Here is a 19,955-nt window from a genome sequence, read left to right as displayed (position 1 = left end):
CTTTCATGTGGGGCTCCCTTTTTGGAGAAAGCAGTGAGGGAAAGGCCTGTGGGGAGGAAAGAGAGGGAAGCATCAGGGATCCCAGGCAAGTGGGGCAGTGCCAGGTTCTCAATGCAAAGGATTCATTTTTAGGATTAATTTTGAATTTCATCAATAAAAACTATATAGAAATGCGTTTTCTTTCTTGTTATATGCAGACCCCCACAGTATCCTGATTTTGCCTCTTGGCCCACAAGTCTGCACTATTCACTATCGGGCCCTTACAATAAAGTTTGCTGAACTCTGCACTAAAAAATGCCCAACACTTCCCAGAAGGGACACCCAGGAATCTCTTTTACTAGATTCCATGTCTTGGACAATTTTCCTGACAACCAATAAGTTCCCTTTCTTGGCTTGAGATGATTAGTATTTAGTTTGTAGTCATTCACAATAAAACATTAATACATAGTAAGTAAAATAAATATGTACTTAAAATATTTAAGTATTAGGCATAAATAAAGGATAATATTGAGACAGAAAATCGTACCAAATTGGAGCTGGGAAAGAACTTTTGTGACCTGTCTGATCATCTACCTCTTCAGGGAATACCTCAGTGTTCTTGAAAAAATGCTGACAGAGTACAATAAGTTTAAGAGTTCCTTCTGGAAACCATGCTCAGTTGATTATTAATTTTGGATGGAACCAAGTAACTTCAAAATATTTTCACAAGAAATGTAATTGTCTTTCCCCAGACATTCTTCTTCTGTATTCAGTTTAACAATGATTAGCAACAAATGTTTTCATAGCCTCTATCTATCAAGATGGAAATATTTGAATTGGCTTAGGTATAAACTTCTCTTGGGGAAAGGCTTGAAATCAACCTCTGACGCATGCCCATAAACAAATTGTGGGTGAGACTTTTTAAGCAAAATTGAAAATGAAAAATGAGTCTATGCACATATAAAACTGGATACCCAATTACAAGTAAAGTACAAAATTGGAGAAAGTACGTGTAGCATGTAAATCTAGAATAAGTTTTAAATCAATAAAACCCAAGGGGTTATGTCCACCCAAACTGAATTTTAGGAGTTAGAGATGTTGGGAGACATGATCTGTTGTTTGAAGTATTTTGTCTTCTGACATATGCAGAGGCTGTAGGTGCCAGAAGAGTCCCACATTGTTTTATTGCTCCTCCAGTGATGTTGTTCCTGAAAGGCTAGGACATTAAGGGCTAATTTTCAGTCAGGTATATATCATAGATTCCATAGCACAATGTGCACTGACAGATGGTGCCTCAAAAACTCCAAATAAAAAACCTCTTCAACGTCTCTTGAAAGGTAGGAAACACACTCCAGTTTCTCCTGCCTGCACAAGCTTCCTGATTTCAGAAAGTTCCAAGGACTCAAGAGTGTGAGAGAAAAACCTCCTGAAACTTGTTGTCCAAGACACAATATGTCACTTCTCTTTCTTTTAGCAGGGTATTGGGATTGGTTAACATTTCTGGAAATAACCCTTGGAAAATTGTGGAGTGGGGGTGAAAATGACCTTCTCTGTTATATTCCCTTCTTTGCTGTCTCTTCAGAGTTTGGAGTGTTACTCTGTGTGCATGTTTTATAATTTGGTATCTGGTAATGATTTCCATAAGACAGAAAATGAATATTTCTTATGAAAGAAACATGATTTCTTGTGAAGAGAGTATAATAAACCACTATCAATAGAAACCGTTTCTCTCACCTGCTGAGAACACACAGGAGAGCAAATTATCCGATAATCATGATGAGAAAATACCCTGAACCTTAAAGACATATGGTCTCTTATTGAAAGGCTGATGGTGTGCCCAACTAAAGCAGGAGAAAGAAATCACAGTAAGATACCTCGGATAGGAATGTCAGAACTCCAGGCATGAAAAAAAGATCCTAACAGCCTCTAGAATAAAAAAAGTCTCCATAGAAAAGGTTAGGTCTCAGAATGTCACTGAAATACTTGATAACATTAATGCTAGGGGGAAAAAAATCTAGGAAAATTACTTTTAAGTTACAATTTTACCCACAGCAAAACTGTCAAACATGTGTGAGGGTGTATTACAGATGTTTACTGAGAGTAAAATGACAGCAAAAACCAAGAAAAAGGAAGACATGACATCTATGAAACAGGAGTTTCATAATAATAGAAGAGGGAAAGCAAGCCCCAGGATGACAGGTATGCAGTTAGCCTAGAGAGCAATCAGAGATGTGAGGAGGATGGAGAACTCTGTGAGGTGTCTAGAAAAAAATTAAAATAAAACTCAGGATTTATGTGATGTTTATTGACAGTTTAGAAAATACAAATGACCCAGGAATTCCAAACAGACTTGTAAATAGCGTAAAACTCATCACTACCACCCTCACAACAAGAAAACAGCTAAAGAGCGCCAGCCATGATGGCCTAGTACTTAAAGTTCCAAGCTCTCACCTCTTTGGCGGCCTGGGTTCAGTTGCTGGTTGCAGAAACACACCACTGGTCTGTCAGTTGCTGCGGTGGCGGCTCACATAGAAGAACTAGAAGGACTTGTAACTAGAATATACAACTATGCACTGGGGCTGGGGGAGGAGAAAAAAAAAAAGATGAAGATTGGTAACAGATGTGAGCTCAGGGTGAATCTTCCCCAGCAAAAAACAAACAATGAATACACAAAAACCAAAGCAGCTGAACAAACCGAAAATCAACAACTCTTCTTAGTTCCAACAGAGAATTGAGGTCACAGGGCAAGTCAGCACCCCCAAAACTGGAGAGACAGGGAAATACAGAGGATCTCAAAGTAGCTGGATCAGAAAGCAATATCAGTGGAGCCAGCAGCATTGGGTGGTAATACTTCTAGAAAAATTGACCACTTGCTGGCACTGAGTGGGACTGGCTTGAGATATAAAAACTCTTGAGGGTGCAGCTTTAGGGAGGCTCCCATACTTTCAAGACTTTTGTCTCAAGAAACTTCAACAGATTGTCAGGGTAAGGATCAGAGAAAAATCTCTTCATGGTTCTGGAGGGGAACGGGAGAAGTAACCATTTACAAATATGCCCAGTGCATTCTGTCCTTCTTGAAGGCCTTCCCTCAAGGAAAATTAGTTTGCCAGAGCCTAACCAATGTGGGAGAAAGGAAATACCCAATTCCAGCCCCCTCTAGACATTCTGTTTGACCTAGGGGGAAAAACACCTGAGAAGCACTTGTGAAAGTCACAGTCCAGGGACACCGGCCCGCTAAAAGATCGAGACCTCATACAGGACTACAGAACACTTCCCCTCCCCAACACCTGACCACTATATCATTAGAGCTTCTGTATAATAACAAGGGATTGCAATGGAAAGAATGACAAGGCTCAGACTCTATTAAATTAGTCTCTAGGGAGACCCAAAGATAACTGGGAAGGCAAAAACAAGGACACTAGAGAACATTTTAGTCTCTGACACCTACAGCTATGGCCAATAGCACACAGCCTAAGTCCTAGCTACATAAACATAATACCTCACACGAAAGGCCCATATACCGCATTCCTTTTAGCCAATACATGATGTCCAACTTTCAACAAAAAAATTACAGGTCATGGTAAAATGCAAGAAAAACAGTATGAAGAGGCAAGGCAAGCATCAGAAACAGACTCAGATATGACAGAGACTTGGAATTATCAGATCAGGAATTTAAAATAACTATAATGAATATGATAAGGGCTCTGATGGAAAAAGTGGACAACATACAAGAACAGATGGGTAATGTAAGCAGAGAGATGGAAACTTTAAGAAAGAATCAAAAGGAAATGATAGAAATTAGAAACAGAAAAGAAGAATGCTTTTGGTGGGCTAACCAGTAGAGGGGATATGGCCGAGGAAAGAATCAATGAGCTTGAAGATATATCGATAGAAACTCCCCAAAATGAAAAGCAAAGAGAAAAAAATGAATGAAAAAAATAGAACAGAATATCCAAGAACTGTGGTACAATTACAAAAGGTGTTAACATACATGAAATGAGAATACCATGGTGAAGGAAGGAAAGAAGGAAGGAAGGAAGGAAGGAAGGAAGGAAGGAAGGAAGGAAGAAAGAAAGGAAGAAAGAAAGGAAGAAAGGGAGAAAATGAAAGAAAGAAAGGGTATTAGTCAGGCTTCTCAAGAGAGACAGATCCATTTGGACCTCTCTATCTATCTATGTAATAAAGATTTGACTCATACAATTATGGAGGCTGGAAAGTCCAAAATTTGCAATGTAGGCTAGCAGGCTGGAGAGCCAGGACAGCTGACAGTGCAGATGAACTCTGAAGGCAATGTGCTGGAGAATTCTCTCTTGCTAGGGGAGGCCAGTCTCTTTGTTCTATTCAGACATTCAGCTGATTGGATGATGCCTACTCACATTATGGAGGGCAACCTGCTTCACCCAAAGTTCTCTCATTTAAATGTTAATCTCACACAAAAAACACCTTCAGAGACACATCCAGAAAAATCTTTGACCAAATATCTGGGCACCATGGCCCAGCCAAGTTGACACATAAAAGTCACCATCGCAAGTCCACCCCTTGTCAATATGACACCCATATACATCTCCTAACACCACACTGCATTTCTGAATAAAGACAATAACAAGGTCATACTTCTGCCTAACATGATACAACTATCCTACATACAACCGAAAAGCACTATTTTCCCCAGAAGAGGATGTGTAGTTCTTGGGTGATGTTTACTCTTCTCCTTAATATCCCATAATTTAAATACTAAAGTAAAGTTAACAATACTTAAATTCTATGATAGAAAGTCAATACATCTTACGTTACATGATAAGGAAATAAGAGAGCAAAGAAAACAGAGATATTTTATAAGGAAGAAATTCTTATGACAATTATAGTCCTTGTTTTTGTAACTGGCCAGATGGTTGCAGCTGGTATTTATAATCATCTTCTTCCACCTACCCATTCCATATTCCCTTTGCACTCAGCAAGCATCTCAGCTGGTTGTGGCTCTTTACCTGGTGAGTTGCCCCAAAACTTCATTCTCGAAGGGTCTGGGCCTTTAGTATTGGATTGGGTTGTTGTAGTTTTCCATTGACTTTAATTACAGAGCATGGTAATACTAAGAGACACTCTAAGGGATGTCCTGTATTCCAGACATACTCCTCCTTACCTCCATTGTGCAGCAGCAGTTCAATTTCTCTTTGACAGTCAGGATCAATCAGCCTTGCCACACAGTAACTCCCTTCTTTGCCTGTTGACTTAGAGGCATGAGGAACCCAAAGTGGCCAGCTGGCACTTCTAATTTTCAGTGCAGTGGAATCATTGTGTCTCCTTGTGGAAGCATTCCTTCCATTGGAACTAAGACCTCTAGGCCAGTAGAGCAGAAAATTGTGGAGACAGGAAGCCAAAGTTTTTCTAGTGGGTCACTAGAGGTATTAGTGAGTGGTGCCACTCCTATTTCTACCCCTTGATTTCTGGACCAGTGAATCCTGGCCATGAGAGAAACAGCACTACAAATTGAATGCCAGTTCAGAGCATACACCACCTCTTGGAGAATCTTGCCCAGCCCTGCAAGGTATGACAACCTACATGACACTGTAACTGAGTGTTCAAAGGGTCATTCCACTGGAATGTCAAGCTAGCTGCTTCAGGATGGTGGTGAACATGGTAAAACTAGTGAATTCCATGAGCATGAGCTCATTGCTGCGCTTCACATTCTGTGAAGTAATTTCCTAGATCAGAAGTGTATTAGTCTGCTTGGGCTGCCATAACAAAATGCCATAGACTGGGTGGCTTAACCAAGAAAAATTTATTTTCTCACAGTTCTGGAGGCTAGAAGTCCAAGATCAAGGTGGCAGCAGGGTTGGTTTTGGTGAAGCCTCTCTTCCTGACCTATTGATGGCCACCTTTTCTCTGTGTCCTCACATGGCCTTTCCTCTGTGTGCACAGAGACAGAGCTCTGGTGTCTCTTCCTCTTCTCATAAAGACACTAGTCCTATTGGATTAGGGCCCAGCCAATTTTTTATAACCCTAGATACATCCTTAATGTCCCTATCTCCAAATACGGTCACATTGGGGTTTAGGCGTCAACATATGAATTTGGTGGGGAGGACACAATTTAGTTCATAACAAAAAGCACTGCTGTGTGAAATCACATGAGGGTGAATAAGGCATTCTATAAGTCTACAGATGGTAGTTTTGGCAGAAGCATTGTGTACAGGAAAGGCAAATCCGTATTCAGAATAAGTGTGTATTCCAGTAAGAACAAAACACTGCCCTTTCCATGATGGAAGTAGTCCAATGTAATCAACCTGCCACCAGATAGCAGGCTGCTCACCCTGGGGAATGAGGCCATACTGGGGACTCAGTGTTGGTCTCTGCTGCTGGCACTTTGGGCACTCAGCAACAACTATAGCCAGGTCAGCCTTGGAGACTGAAAGTCCATGTTGCTGAATATATGCATAACCTCCATCCCTGCCCCCATGGCCACTTTGCTCAAAAGCCCATTGGCTGATGGCAGGGTGGCTGAGAAAAGAGACTGACTGATATCCACAGAACGGGTCATCCTATTCACATGATTCTTAAATCCTCCTCTGTTACAGTCACCTTTTGGTGAGCATTCACATGGGACACTATTATCTTCATGCATTTCACTCATTCTGAGAGGTCTATCCACATAGCTCTTCCCCAGACTTCCTTGTCACCAATTTTCCCATCATGTTCCTTCCAAGTAAAATGAACAACCAGGTACATTACTCAAAGTTCTGTCTGCTGGGAAGATTTCCCTTCACCATTGTCCTTCAGTGATGTCCCACAAAGCAGCTGTAGTGCTGCAGCTGTCCACTTTTTGGTGGTGCCTGCATATCACGCAGAACCATCTGCAGACAAGGACCCAGTCTTTCTCTGTCCATTGTAGGGCACTCCCCATGAGACTGTAGATGCAGGCTGGGAGAGAGAAGGTAGTGTAGCAGGAATGGGAACCATGGGCATTTGTGCCACTTCTTCATGGAGCTTACTTGCACCTTCAAGGCCTATTTGGACCCGATCTCATATATACCACTTCTATTTGGTGATGGACTCAGCTGATCTCATTATACACTTTAGTTTGACAAAAATGCTCTGGTGACATTGTCACCCAGATTCATGCCTCTTATAAGTGCTTGAGTAGGAGTATCCAGTGGTGATATTTTGTATATCTGTTGCCACATCTTGCCATGGACTATAAGTGGTCTCCTACTGTAAATACAGTCATTAGTGTCTTTAAGTCCAATCAGATTAGAGAGGCAATTCCACAAACCTCAGAAACAATTAAAAGGCATTTTAAGATTCTGTTCCTCTAGAACCCCTCTTGGTACCAAAAATCTGTTTTCATTAGTGTTTCCATAGATATAGAAACAGTAGGGTATGTGTGTGTGTATGTGTGTGTCTGTGTACATATATATAAAATGTAATATATGTTACTTTGAGGAAAAGGCTCACACAATTGTGGAGGTTTGATGAGTCCAAAATCTGATGGAGACTCAGGGAACAGTTGCAGTTTGAGTCCAAAGGCAGTCTGCTGGCAGAATTCCTTCTTGCTTGGAGGAGTTCAGTCTTTGTGCTATTAAAGCCTTCATCTGATTGGATGAGGCCTGCGCACATTATGGAGGGCAATCTGCTTTACTTAAAGTCCACCAATGTAAATGTTAATCTCATCCCAAAAACACCTTCACAGAAACATTCAGAATAATGTTTGGCCAAATATCTGGGCACCACGGCCCAGTCAAGTTGACACATAAAATTAACCATCACAGCATATAATATTCACACTGCACAAAATCAAAGACAAAGAGAACATCTTGAAGGAAGTCTGAAGAAAAACATACCTTATCTATAGAGGAAGAAGGGTAAGTATTTCATCGGAGTTCTTTTCAGAAACCATGCATGTAAGAAGAGAATGCAGTGTAATATGTAAAGTGTTGAAAGAAAAACCTCCAACAACCTAGAATTCTGTATCCTGTGAAATTTATCCTTTAATAATGAAGGAGAAATAAAGAGTTTCCAGAAAAACAAATTGAGGAAGTTGTTGCCAGTAAATCTGCCTTGCAGAAAATGTTAAAAGATGTTCTTCAGAAAGGATAATGTCGTAGGTTAGAAACTCATATCTACATAACGAAAGGAAGAACATCAGAGAAGGAATAAAGGAAGATAAAATAAAATCTTTTATTTGTCTTGTTGTTAATTGATCTAACAGATAACAGTTTGTTCAAAGTAATTATAAAGCAAAAATATTGGGTGATTACAGCTCAAAGAGAAATTAAATGAATGACAGCAACATTATAAGGGATGGTTAAGGAGGAATTAGGAACACTCTGTTATAAGAACATGTACTGCCTGTGACGCATTATAGTGTTATTTGAAAGTTGACTTAGATTAATTGTAAATGTATATTGTAAACTATAGGGCAGCCACTAAACATTTTTTACAAAGAAATATAATTGATATACTAAGAGAGGAGAGAAAATAGAATCATGTAAAATACTCAGCAAAAACCAGAGAAGGTTGAAAAAGAGTGGAAGAAAAAAACGTGGAACAATGAACAAGGGCAATGAATAGAAACAGTTGGAAATATGGTAGATATTAATCTGACTAAATCAATAATCACTTTAAATGTGAGTGGCCTAAATACATCAGTTAAAAAACAGAGACTATCAGCGTGGAAACCAAGACCCAACTGTAGGTTGCCTATAAGAAACCTGGGTGTGTGACATGCCATCAGATCAGCTCCAACTCCTGGCTACTCTGTGAATGAGTCACATCCACAATATCCTGTCCTCAACAGACCTACTCAGCTCCCATAGACTCATGCCTATGGCTTCCTCTACAGAGTCAATCCATTGTATATTTGGTCTTCCTCTTTTCCTGCTGCCTTTTAATTTTCCAGCATTATTGTCTTTTCAAAAGACTCCTGCCTTCTCATGATGTGCCCAAAGAAGGACAGCCTCAGTTTTATCATTTTTGCTTCCAGCAATAGTTCAGGCTTAATTTGCCCTAGAACCCACTTGTTCGTCTTTCTGGCAGTCCACGATATCCACAGAGCTCTCCTCCAACACCATATTGCAAATAAAAAACTTACCTGAAATATAAAGATGCAGATAAATTAAAAGTAAAGAGATAGAGAAAGATATACCATGCTAATATTGATCAAAAGAAAACTGGAGTGTTAGTTATATTAATTTCAGACAGAACAGACTTCAGAGCAAGAAAAATGATCAGGAATAAACAGGGGCATTACATAATGATAAAGGGATCAATTCTCCAAAAGAAATAACAATACTTGATGAGTAGGCGCCTAACAGCACAGTGTGAACATATGTGAGGCAAAAACTGATAGAGCCACAAAGAGAAATAGATAAATTCGTTATTATAGTTGGAGATTTTAATACCCATCTATCAGTAATTGACAAATCTGGTAGGCAGAAACTCAGTGAGGATATAGTTGAACTGAACAGCACCATCAATCGATTGGATCCAATTGACATTTATATACGACTTCATCCAACAACAGCAAAACACACATTCTTTTCAAGCTTACATGGAACATTCACCAAGACAGACCACATTCTGGACCATAAAACACATCTCAACAAAATTAAAAGAAGAGAAATCATACAACGCATGCTCTCAGACCACAAAGGAAAACAACTTGAAATCAATAACAGCAACATAACAGGAAAATCCCAAAATTTGGAGATTATACAACACACTTCAAGTGCCACACGTGTCAAAGAAAAAATCTAAAGAGAAATTAACTATTTTGAGCTCAACAAAAATGAAAATACAACTTATAAAAATGTTGGGTTGCAATAAAATAATGCTTAGGGAAATTCACAGCATTGAATGCATCTGCTAGCAAAAAAGAAAGGTCTAAAGTCAATAATCTAAGCTTCCACTTTAGGAAATTCAAAAAAAAAAAAAAGAAAAAAGGAAAAGAAAAGAACAGGAACAAATCAAGTCTAAAGTAAGCATAAGAAAAAAATAATGAAAACTAGAGCAGAAATCAACAAAATTAAAAATAGGAAGTTAATAGAGAAAAATCAATGAAACCAAAAGCTAGTTCTTTCAAAAGATCTCTAAAATTGATAAACCTCTAGCCAGGCTAAGCAAGAAATAAAGAGAGAAGATACAAATTACTGATAACAGGAATGAAAGAAGGACCCTCAGTACTGATCCCATGGACATTAAACAATAATAAAGGAATATTATGAACAATCCTCTGCTCACAAATTTGATAACTTAGATGAAAGAGACCAAATCTCTGACAAACACAAGTTACCAAAATTCACACAAGGAGAAATTGATAATCTAAATAGGCCTATATCTATTAAATAAATTGTATCAACAATTAATAACCTTCTGAAACAAAGCACCAGACTTAGGGGGTTTCACTGGTGAATTCTACGAAACGTTTAAGGAAGAAACGATACCAATTCTCTACAGTTTCTTCCAGGAAATAGAAGCCAAGGGAACACTTCTTAACTCATTTTATGAGGCAGGGCTTTACCTTAATATCAAAACCAGACAAACGATCCAGGATATTGAATTAGTCTGGGTTGCCGACCAGCTTCTCAAAATCGACCCTAGAAGATTTATAGAAGCAAGAAGGAAACATGGCTTACAGGAATTATGAAAAATTATAAACTTCCATAGAGATTGAAGGCTATTTTAAACTAGCGTGTGTGGAAGATTGGTGTTCAGAGGTAGCAGAGAGAGGATAAGATGGAGAAAAGCATTTTAAGTTCTGCTCTTGCATCTCCCTCCTGTGGCACTGGGTCAATCATTTTTTATCCCTTCAGGAAAGAAATTAGCAGTGGCACTTACTTAAACACCAATGTGGCAGCTGCAATTTGATATCTGGGACCCACAAAAGCTTTGCTGAGGAAAATAGTTGATGAAGACCATGTGGACAAACCAGATGATCCCTGGGCTCTCGTCTTCCAGCGTCTCCTCCAATCCTCCAAAGCTAATGATTGTCATGGCCTCCCTCAAGTGCTGTTTAACCATTGAATAAAAATGATCCCCTAAGCGGAAGACTTCCCTGGTGGAGTGTAAAACAAACAGGGGTGATAAAAATGATTTTCCTGTATGTGCTGCTCTCCACTTGGAGCTCATCCTTAATTTTACTAAGACTACCAAAAGACTGAGGCCTACCTCCACAGGAAGGCTTGAGGCCAGTCTACACAGTTCCTACCGTCTCCCTGTGGATTCCTCCCTACAAGTCTCTCTGTTCCTTGGGCCCCTCACCCCTCGCTCTCCACAGGGGTGTCTGCCTGGGCTTGTGGCTTCTCTCCTTCCAGCAATTTCATTTCTTGATCCCCACTGCATAGTGAGACGTTGCCTAGTGGTCTGTCCAAGATCCAGCAAGCGAATCAGTGAGTAGATGACTCTTTGGATTCCAGGAATCCAACAGGAGAAAGAACAAAAGTAACACTGATTTTAGGCCCACATATGCAAAACCTCAGAGACCCATCAGACGCACTTGCGCTTCAAAGACATAGTCTCTGCAAAGTCCCTCTTCACACAAATTCCTTTATGTCTTCTAGTTGGAAATAACCCGAGGGGTTTTAGTTCCTATTTTCCCCCTTAATATCGGGGCTGTTCCTGTGCTGTTCCTGGAGGTCAGAACCTTGAATCCACCTAAAATGCCTGAGAAATACAGTGTTCAAGTAAGATGATTGTGCACACCGCATTGTGCCAGGAATCGAATCTGGGTCTCCAGCATGGGAGGCGAGAATACTATCACTGAACACCAATGCTTCCCAGCAACAGGGAACACTAGCTCAAATCAGAAAGAGTCACTGGAAGGACTTGGGAAAAGCAGTTCCAAAATAGATGTTCTCAGTATCCTTACTGGAAGATATAATCAATGAACAAAAAGGACACTCAGAGCAAAGGCTAGCATAGGAGATTTATGTCAGGCAACACTATAAAGTTTTGGCATTCAAACACAAACACCAAATTAGAAAAAGCCTAATTTTGAAGTAGGCTCTTTATAAGTGGATAAAAGATATCTGTAGAAAAGCACCAGAAATTCATCCAGTTTCTTCTCTCTGGTTCATATCTGGCGTGGACCGATGGAGAGTTCATTTCCTTACTTGCTGACACAGTCTCTTTGCCCTCCCATTGCTTGGTGCCTCCCGAAACCTATCCTCTCAACCTTGACAGGAACACCAGTTCTTTTCCCCAAACAGGCATTCAAGATCCAGCGACAGTTCAGACAACTGGACTAGTGGGGATGTGTCTCAGTGACTCCCCAAGATCTAGATGATAATTGACTTTCTCTCCTTCCGATGCCTCTTCTGAGTCCCTGGAAAAGGCCAAGGATCAAATCTTGCTTTTGAATTCTTAGGCCTTACAGAGTCCTATACAAGAGTGAATAAATGAAAATTTCACTCCAGGATTTCTTCCCCTCACCATACCCTCTGCAGCCACCCAGGGAGGCCAGTTCAGGGAAAGACAATTAGAGTAGATTCCACGAAGATGCTAGGATTTTGCTCCTATCCTTTAAAATTTTCTTTCACTGTGTACCTTTGTCTGATATTCATGTTTTCACTCTTTTATTCTTTTGTTTACCATTAGTCTGGTACAGAGTTGTACTGATCTGAATATTTAACCCTTTTCTGTCTAATAAACTGCTATATCTGGAATTTAGTTTTATATCCAATCTGAGAAGATTGGGTCCATTACGATTAGCAGATATTAGTGTGTTGGAGATTCCTGACGTAGTCTCATTTCCACCACTTCCTTTGTGGTTTCTTTCTTTTTGGTTTTTAAAAAAGGCTTCTTCCTGCCTGTATTAATTAGACTGGTCTGCTTGCATAAACTGTCTGTTTTCCTACAGCAGTTTTGGAATTGCACCTCGCTGATCAGTTAATATATTTTCTCAGTTCCCAGTTGCAAAGGATGAAGATGATTATGCTCCTTAGTTCAGGACACACGGTGGTGGCTGCTCGGAGCAAGGCCCTGACTGTCTTTCATTATTTCCTCTCTTTATCTCACTTGCATTCCCTTCTCCACTTCCAGCAGGCACACTCTAAGGAGTTTAGTATATTTCCTTTTATCCCATCTTCTCTCTGCATATTTAAAAAAGGGGATGTCTTTGAAAAATATGCAGTGCTCTTGTGGAGGAATTAAAAATAACTTTAAGTGTCAGTTGGCTCACTCAAAATCCATTCCATCCTCCTAGTTGAAGAGGTTGGAAAGCTAAAAATTATACTTCTCAGATTCCTTTGCAGGTTGGGTTCTGGATAGAAATGAGATGCACTCAAGAGAGTTGGCAGAAGTGAGCAGAGGCCACCTCCCCATTGCTGTTGCTGGTGGCAAATAATGTTATGGAACCATCAGTGTTTAGAGACACTTTTGGTTGGCAGTCACGTTCTAGTTTCTAGTCACCAGTTTAGTAGGTGTGAGAGGCAGTGGTAGTGGCAGAATTGAAGCTTCCTGATGCCTGGATGGCAGTTAGGAACGAAAGTCAATGGATTCATATACCAATGCTTCCACCAGTTCTCCAGCCCAGGGGTTCGGGGGAGGATACAGGGACAAAGGAAGAACGAACCAGAAGAGACCAGGAAAATATTCTGAATGTCTTTACATAAAAAATATAAAGCAGGTTTCTGTAGGGTCATATTGTTGGCGGGTACACCATGCTTCTCTACTGTTTAGTGTTCCCAAGCCTGCTGTGTTGAGGAATGAATTTGAGATGAGCCATAGATTTAAAAGTTGAAATTAAATATCTAAAACTCGTAGAATTAAAAGCAGGATAATATATTCCTGATTCTGGGGTAGGAGAGATTTCTCAGAGAACACAAAGGCCTTAACAATAAAAGAAAATCTACATAAGATATTGTATTTCATAAAAATAAATAAAACTATGCTCATCAAATATAATCATAAGAAAGTGTAAAGGAAAGCCAGACTGGAAAAAGTTATTTTCAATACATCTATCTAACACATGACTCAAATTCTGAATACAAAAAACTTTAGAAACCAATAATAAAAAGGCAAGCCACCAATAATAAAAGGAATCAGGGCTCTTTGGAGAAGTGGCTGAAACTAGGACTGGGGCAGGAAATATACAAGATCAGCCTGGAGCATCTTGCAGTGCCAGAAATTACTAAAAATAAAACCAAAATCAACCAACAAAAAGAACTTCCACTATGATGGGGGAATGTCAAAGGGACACAGAAGCCAACTGAAAGAGCTCACAGTGGCTGAAACTGGAACAATTTGGGCAACAAAAGAATAAAATAGTATTGAATTATAACCACAAAGTATAAAATAAATATCCACAAGTCCACACTGATAGAAATAAATAAATAAGGAAAATAGATATATGTCTCATGCAGAAGTGTCCCAAATAATTTATGTAGATACTCTACCCTCCTTAAGTGTGGGATACTCATAGTGACTTCCTTCCCAAGAGACAGTATGGAAATGGGGTAAAAAGATTAAATCTACAGTGGGGAAACCTAACAAACACTACCTCAGCTAGATGATCAAGGTTAACACCAACATTGGTAAGTCACGTGGATAGTACACACCATGGTACAAAGTGGTGAAAATGGCATTTTGTCCCCCCAAACCCAAAACTCCAGTCTAATCACGAGAAAAACATCAGGCAAATACCAGTTGAGGGACATTCTACAAAATACCTGGCCAGTACTCCTGAGAATTTTCAAGGTCATCAATTAGAAGGAAAGTCTGAGGAACTGTGACAGTCTCCAGATGAGCGTCAGGAGACATAATAACTAAAGGTAACGGGATATCCTGGATGGAATCCTGGAACAGAAAAAGGACACTAGGTAAAAATCTGAATAAAATAGGAACTTTAGTTAATAATAATGTATTCATTCATTCATGATGACAAATGTACCATTCTAATGTAAGATTTTAACAGTAGGGGAAACAGGATGTGGGGTGTATGGAAATCCTCTGTATGATCTTCTCAACCCTTCTGTAAATCTAAATCTGTTCTAATACTATAAAAAGTTTCTGTAAAAAGTAAAACAAAAAGTCAAGCCAATTAAAAGTGGACAAAACTCTTGAACAGTGTCTCTTCACTAAAGAAGATTTCTTTATGATGCGCATAAAAAGATCATCATAACTCATTAGGGAAACAAATTTAAAACACTGTGACATAGCAGTACATACCCATCAGAACGAGTAAAATTTAAGAGACAGAGAACACCATGTGGTGACAAGAATGTGTAGCAACTGTATCTCTTGCTGCTGGTGAGAGTGTAGAATAGTGCACCATCCTGGAAAACTGGTAGTTTGTAATCAGGTTAAAAATATAAATACCCTATGACCTGGCAATTCCACTACTAGGTTTATACTTAAAAGACATGAATGAACAAGTCCACACAAAGACTCAGGCAAGAATATCCATAGCAGCCTTATTCACAATAGCCCAAACTGGAAATATCCCAATTGTCCATCAACTGTAGTGTATTCCCTTATTGGACTAACACTCATCAGTAATACCAAAATAATCCATTGATACACACAACGAAATGGACCCATCTCAAAAGCATTACATTGCATGAAAAAAAAAAAAAGGAAGCCAGGCACAAAAAGCATATTCAGTTCGGGAAAGTTCAAGAACAGACAAAACTAATCTACGGAGACAGAAGTCAGAATACTGATTGCCTGAGTCGGGTGGTGTGAAGATTGACCGGAAAGGAGGTCTAAATTTTTGGACTGATTTAGGACTGATGCAAATTTTCTATAACTTGACCTAGGTAATGGTTACATTTATGAAAATTGACCAGGCTGGGTGCTCAAGATTTGTGCACTTTATCTGATGTATACTGCCATCATTTTACTGTTAGCCAAAACGTTGCAGGAGGGGGATTTTATCAAGTTTAGATTTTATTACATTTTACTTAAATGATCCAGTCGGAGTGCAAACTGTCATTACATGTCATTTGTTCTAAAAAGGCCCCACTGATGTTTGAAATATCTCAACCAGAAAAATGGGGGCGGAAGTGGAAAGATGCCAATACAAGGCGGCACCTTTTCGGATAGGTCTGGTGCATGTTCAGACTCAGAGCAAGTTCAGCGTTTCTCTAGAACGCTCACGGTGTGCGCGCGGTGGGGTTTCCTTTCCGTTCTTCTCGGCGCGGAGAGCTCCGGAGCCGCAGGTAACTGCTCTCTCGCCGCAGGTAAACAGCGAGGCTGATGCAGAGATTTTTAACTCCCGCCATAAAGTGACCGGATACCCCCGTGACTCGGATTGGAACCAAAGGTGCTGCAGGCACAACGCAGGGTAGTAAACACTGCGGGGTCGCCCAGAGCCAGCGGCCTGCTGGCAGCTGCTGTGCTTTCTCGAGGTCGTTTTGACGTAAAAGCTTTCGTAATATTTTGCTGCTTTATTTTACAGAGCCACAGGTCTTCGCGTTTTTCGTTCTTTTCTGTTCTCTCTCTGTTTTCCCCTCCTTTCCTCCTCATTCTGCTAGGATAACAAAAATTCTTCTCCTCTCCCCAGGGTCTGGCCCTTGCCTCTGCACAGGCCTCCTAGGAGGTCTTGCTGACCCTGTAGTCGCCTCCACTGCTACTTTCCGTGCTCTTTGCGCTTCCCTTTTGGCCCCATGATTTCTCCCGCCCCCGGGTCCCCACCGGCCCCACCGACCGCACTGAGCACACGAACGCAGCGGAGCTGGGCGCGGGGAGCTCAAGCGTGCAGACGGTGCGCTGTAGGCCTTTCACGTTGCCGCCCCACGGAACGCTGCGCAATTAACTGGAATAAAAACCTTTTAAGAAGAAATTCCACTTCGAGAAACGTTTCATTCTTTCCATTCTCAGGGTTCTTCATGAGACTAAAAGCTAAAGACAATGTATGAATTCAACAAGACCTAATAGAGCGCCCTGGTGAGTGTCAGGACCCTGTTCTCGGCGAGGGGGCCCACGGCGACCATCACCACGACCCCTGCCCTCGCGGAGCTCGCGTGCTGGACCCAAGAATCCGAAGAAGGAAGCGGCAGCACCCCACCAGCCCCGAAGCCTCTCGGAAGGGTGGGCAAATGTTCATTCTCTGACCGCTGTATGTCCTTCCCACTCGTTCCAGCCCGCGCATCCGTCCCGGGCCTGGGGAGAGCTGGCGACGAAGGGCGGTCGGGTGAAGGCGAAGCGACAGGAAGAGCCATCCCGGGAGCCCACGGGGCCTTTAGGGGTCCTTGGGCCCCACTCGGCTCAAGCCCGGGAGGGTCGCGGCCCCTGGCGACTCCGGAGGTGCTGGCTTCTGAATCGAGTCACGGGCAAGGGGGGAGGGGGAGGGGCGAGGCCGTTCGGCTGCCCTACTGCTTTCGGAATCACCCAACGCACAGGTTTCCAAGGAGACGAAGAACTCCATTCGTTTAAGTAATCTCTCTGGTTTTCCGAGGCTTTGGAACTTGCAGTTTTCGTGCAAGGAGGGCGGCAGAGCCTAGGGGTTAGTAGGTGCTCACTCCCTAAGGAGGCCAGAAGAGGCAGCCTCCCGCGTCTCTGTGGCGCAATCGGTTAGCGCGTTCGGCTGTTAACCGAAAGGTTGGTGGTTCGAGCCCACCCAGGGACGTAGGTGTGTGTGGTTTTTAACTGTCTCACCTGTTCCCTGCTCTTGATGACCTGTAAATTTCCTCTTAGAAAATTTACCCTCCCCTATTCTGGGTCCTATCTATTTCTCGTCTAATACCTGTCAGGAGCCATGCCACCTCGCCAACCTGATTCTCACACAATATCTGCTGGGATGTCCGGTTTATACGTGTATTAGAGGAATTCCTGAAACAGAGATCTAAGAACCCAGGTTCTGGTGTGGTGGGATAAAATCTTTATTCTGCCCTTTGTAGGCTTGGAAGAGTAAGTCGAACTTTTGCTCCTTCAATGTCTCTGGGTGTGTGTGTGTGTGTGTGTGTGTGTGTGTGTGTGTGTTTAATTTTCTAGACATGCTTGCATTCCTTTTTCAAAATGCTTAGTTGAGGGGCCGGCCTGGTGGCGCAAGTCGTTAACTGCGCACACTCCGCTGAGGCGGCCCGGGGTTCGGCGGTTCGGATCCTGGCTGGCACGGATACACTGCTTGTCCAGCCATGCTGTGGCGCCGTCCCATGTAAAGTAGAGAAAGATGGGCACGATGTTAGCTCAGGGCCAGTCTTCCTCAGAAAAAAGAGGAGGATTGGCACCAGATGTTACCCCAGGACTGATCTTCCTCAAAAAAGAAAAAAAATGTTTACTTTGGGAAGATTGAGCTTCTCAAGTGTGCTTACTTTTTTTTTAAAATTAAGGCTATTTTTTAGAGCATTTCAGGTTCAGAGCAAAATTGGAGGGGAAGGTACAGAGATTTCTCATATATTCCCTGACCCCCTCCCATATGCATAGCCTCCCTCTTTATTAACATCTCCTACCAGAGCGGTACAGTTGTTACAGCCGATGAATCTACATTGACACATCATAATCTCCCAAAGTCCATAGTTTACATTGCAGTTCACTCTTGGTGTTGTACATTCCATGGGTTCAGACAAATGTATGATGGCATGTATCCGCCATTATAGTATCATACGGAGTATTTTCACTGCCCTAAAAATCCTTCCTGCTCTGCCTGTTCATCCCCCTCCCTGCAGCTCTGGCAACCACTGATCTTTTTAATCTCTCTATAGTTTTGCCTTTTCCAAAATGTTGTAGCGTTGCAATTATACAGTATGGAGCCTTTTCTTTTTTATTTATTTTTTTAATTTTTTTAATTTTTTGTTTATTGCAGTAACATTGGTTTATAACATTGTATAAATTTCAGGTGTACGTCATTATACTTCTATTTCTGCGTAGATTACATCATGTTCACCACCCAAATTCTAATTACAACCCATCACTGCACACATGTGCTGAATTATCCCTTTCACCCTCCTCCCTCCCCCCTTCCCCTCTGGTAACCACCTATCCAATCTCTGTGTCTATGTGTTTGTTTGTTGTTGTTATCATCTACTACTTAATGTAGGAAATCATACGGTAATTTGACCTTTTCCTTCTGACTTATTTCACTTTGCATAACACCCTCAATGTCCATCCATGTTGTCACAAATGGCTGGATTTCATCATTTCTTATGGCTGAGTAGTATTCCATTGTGTATATATACCACATCTTCTTTATCCATTCGTCCCTTGATGGGCACTTAGGTTGCTTCCAAGTCTTGGCTATTGTGAATAACGCTGCAATGAACACAGGGGTGCATGTATCTTTACGCATTGGTGTTTTCAAGTTCTTTGGATAAATACCCAGCAGTGGAATAGCTGGATCATATGGTAGTTCTATCCTTGATTTTTTGAGGAATCTCCATACTGTTTTCCGTAGTGGCTGCACCAGTTTGCACTCCCACCAGCAGTGTATGAGAATTCCCTTTTCTCCACGTCCTCTCCAACACTTGTTATTTCTTGTCTTGTTAATTATAGCCACTCTGACGGGCGTGAGGTGATATCTCATTGTAGATTTGATTTGCATTTCCCTGATAGTTATGGATGTTGAACATCTTTTCATGTGCCTGTTGGCCATCTGTATATCTTCTCTGGGAGAATATCTGTTCAGATCTTCTGCCCAATTTTTATTGGTTTGTTAGATTTTTTGTTGTTGAGATGCATGAGTTCTCTATATATTTTGGAGATTAAGCCCTTATCAGATATATGGTTTGCAAATATCTTTTCCCCATTGTTAGGTTGTCTTTTAGCTTTGTTGATGGTTTCCTTGCTGTGCAGAAGCTTTTTAGTTTGATATAATCCTGTTTGTTTATTTTTTCTATTGTTTCCCTTTCCTGGATGTACATGGTACCTGAAAATATGCTGCTAAGACTGAAGAGCGTCGTGCCTATGTTTCCTTCTAGAATTTTTACAGTTTCAGGTCTTAAATTCAAGTTTTTTTTAAACAATTTTGGGTTAATTTTTGTGTATGTTGTAAGATAAAGGTCTACTTTTATTCTTTTGCATGTGGCTTTCCAGTTTTCCCAACACCA

General features: G+C 41.1%; 1 non-coding gene across 1 annotated transcript; it reads left to right on the top strand.

Moving 5' to 3' along the window:
* The first annotated feature begins 17,465 nt into the window (after nt 1–17,465).
* Nucleotides 17,466–17,539, top strand: TRNAN-GUU (transfer RNA asparagine (anticodon GUU)). Its single transcript has one exon. It is a non-coding gene; the product is annotated as a tRNA-Asn (tRNA).
* The last annotated feature ends 2,416 nt before the right edge of the window (nt 17,540–19,955 follow it).

The sequence above is a fragment of the Diceros bicornis genome, chromosome 4 (genome assembly GCF_020826845.1).
Source record: "Diceros bicornis minor isolate mBicDic1 chromosome 4, mDicBic1.mat.cur, whole genome shotgun sequence".
NCBI lineage: Eukaryota > Metazoa > Chordata > Mammalia > Perissodactyla > Rhinocerotidae > Diceros > Diceros bicornis.
Note: the sequence above shows the minus strand (reverse complement) of the source record. Positions and strands in the feature narration are given on the sequence as shown.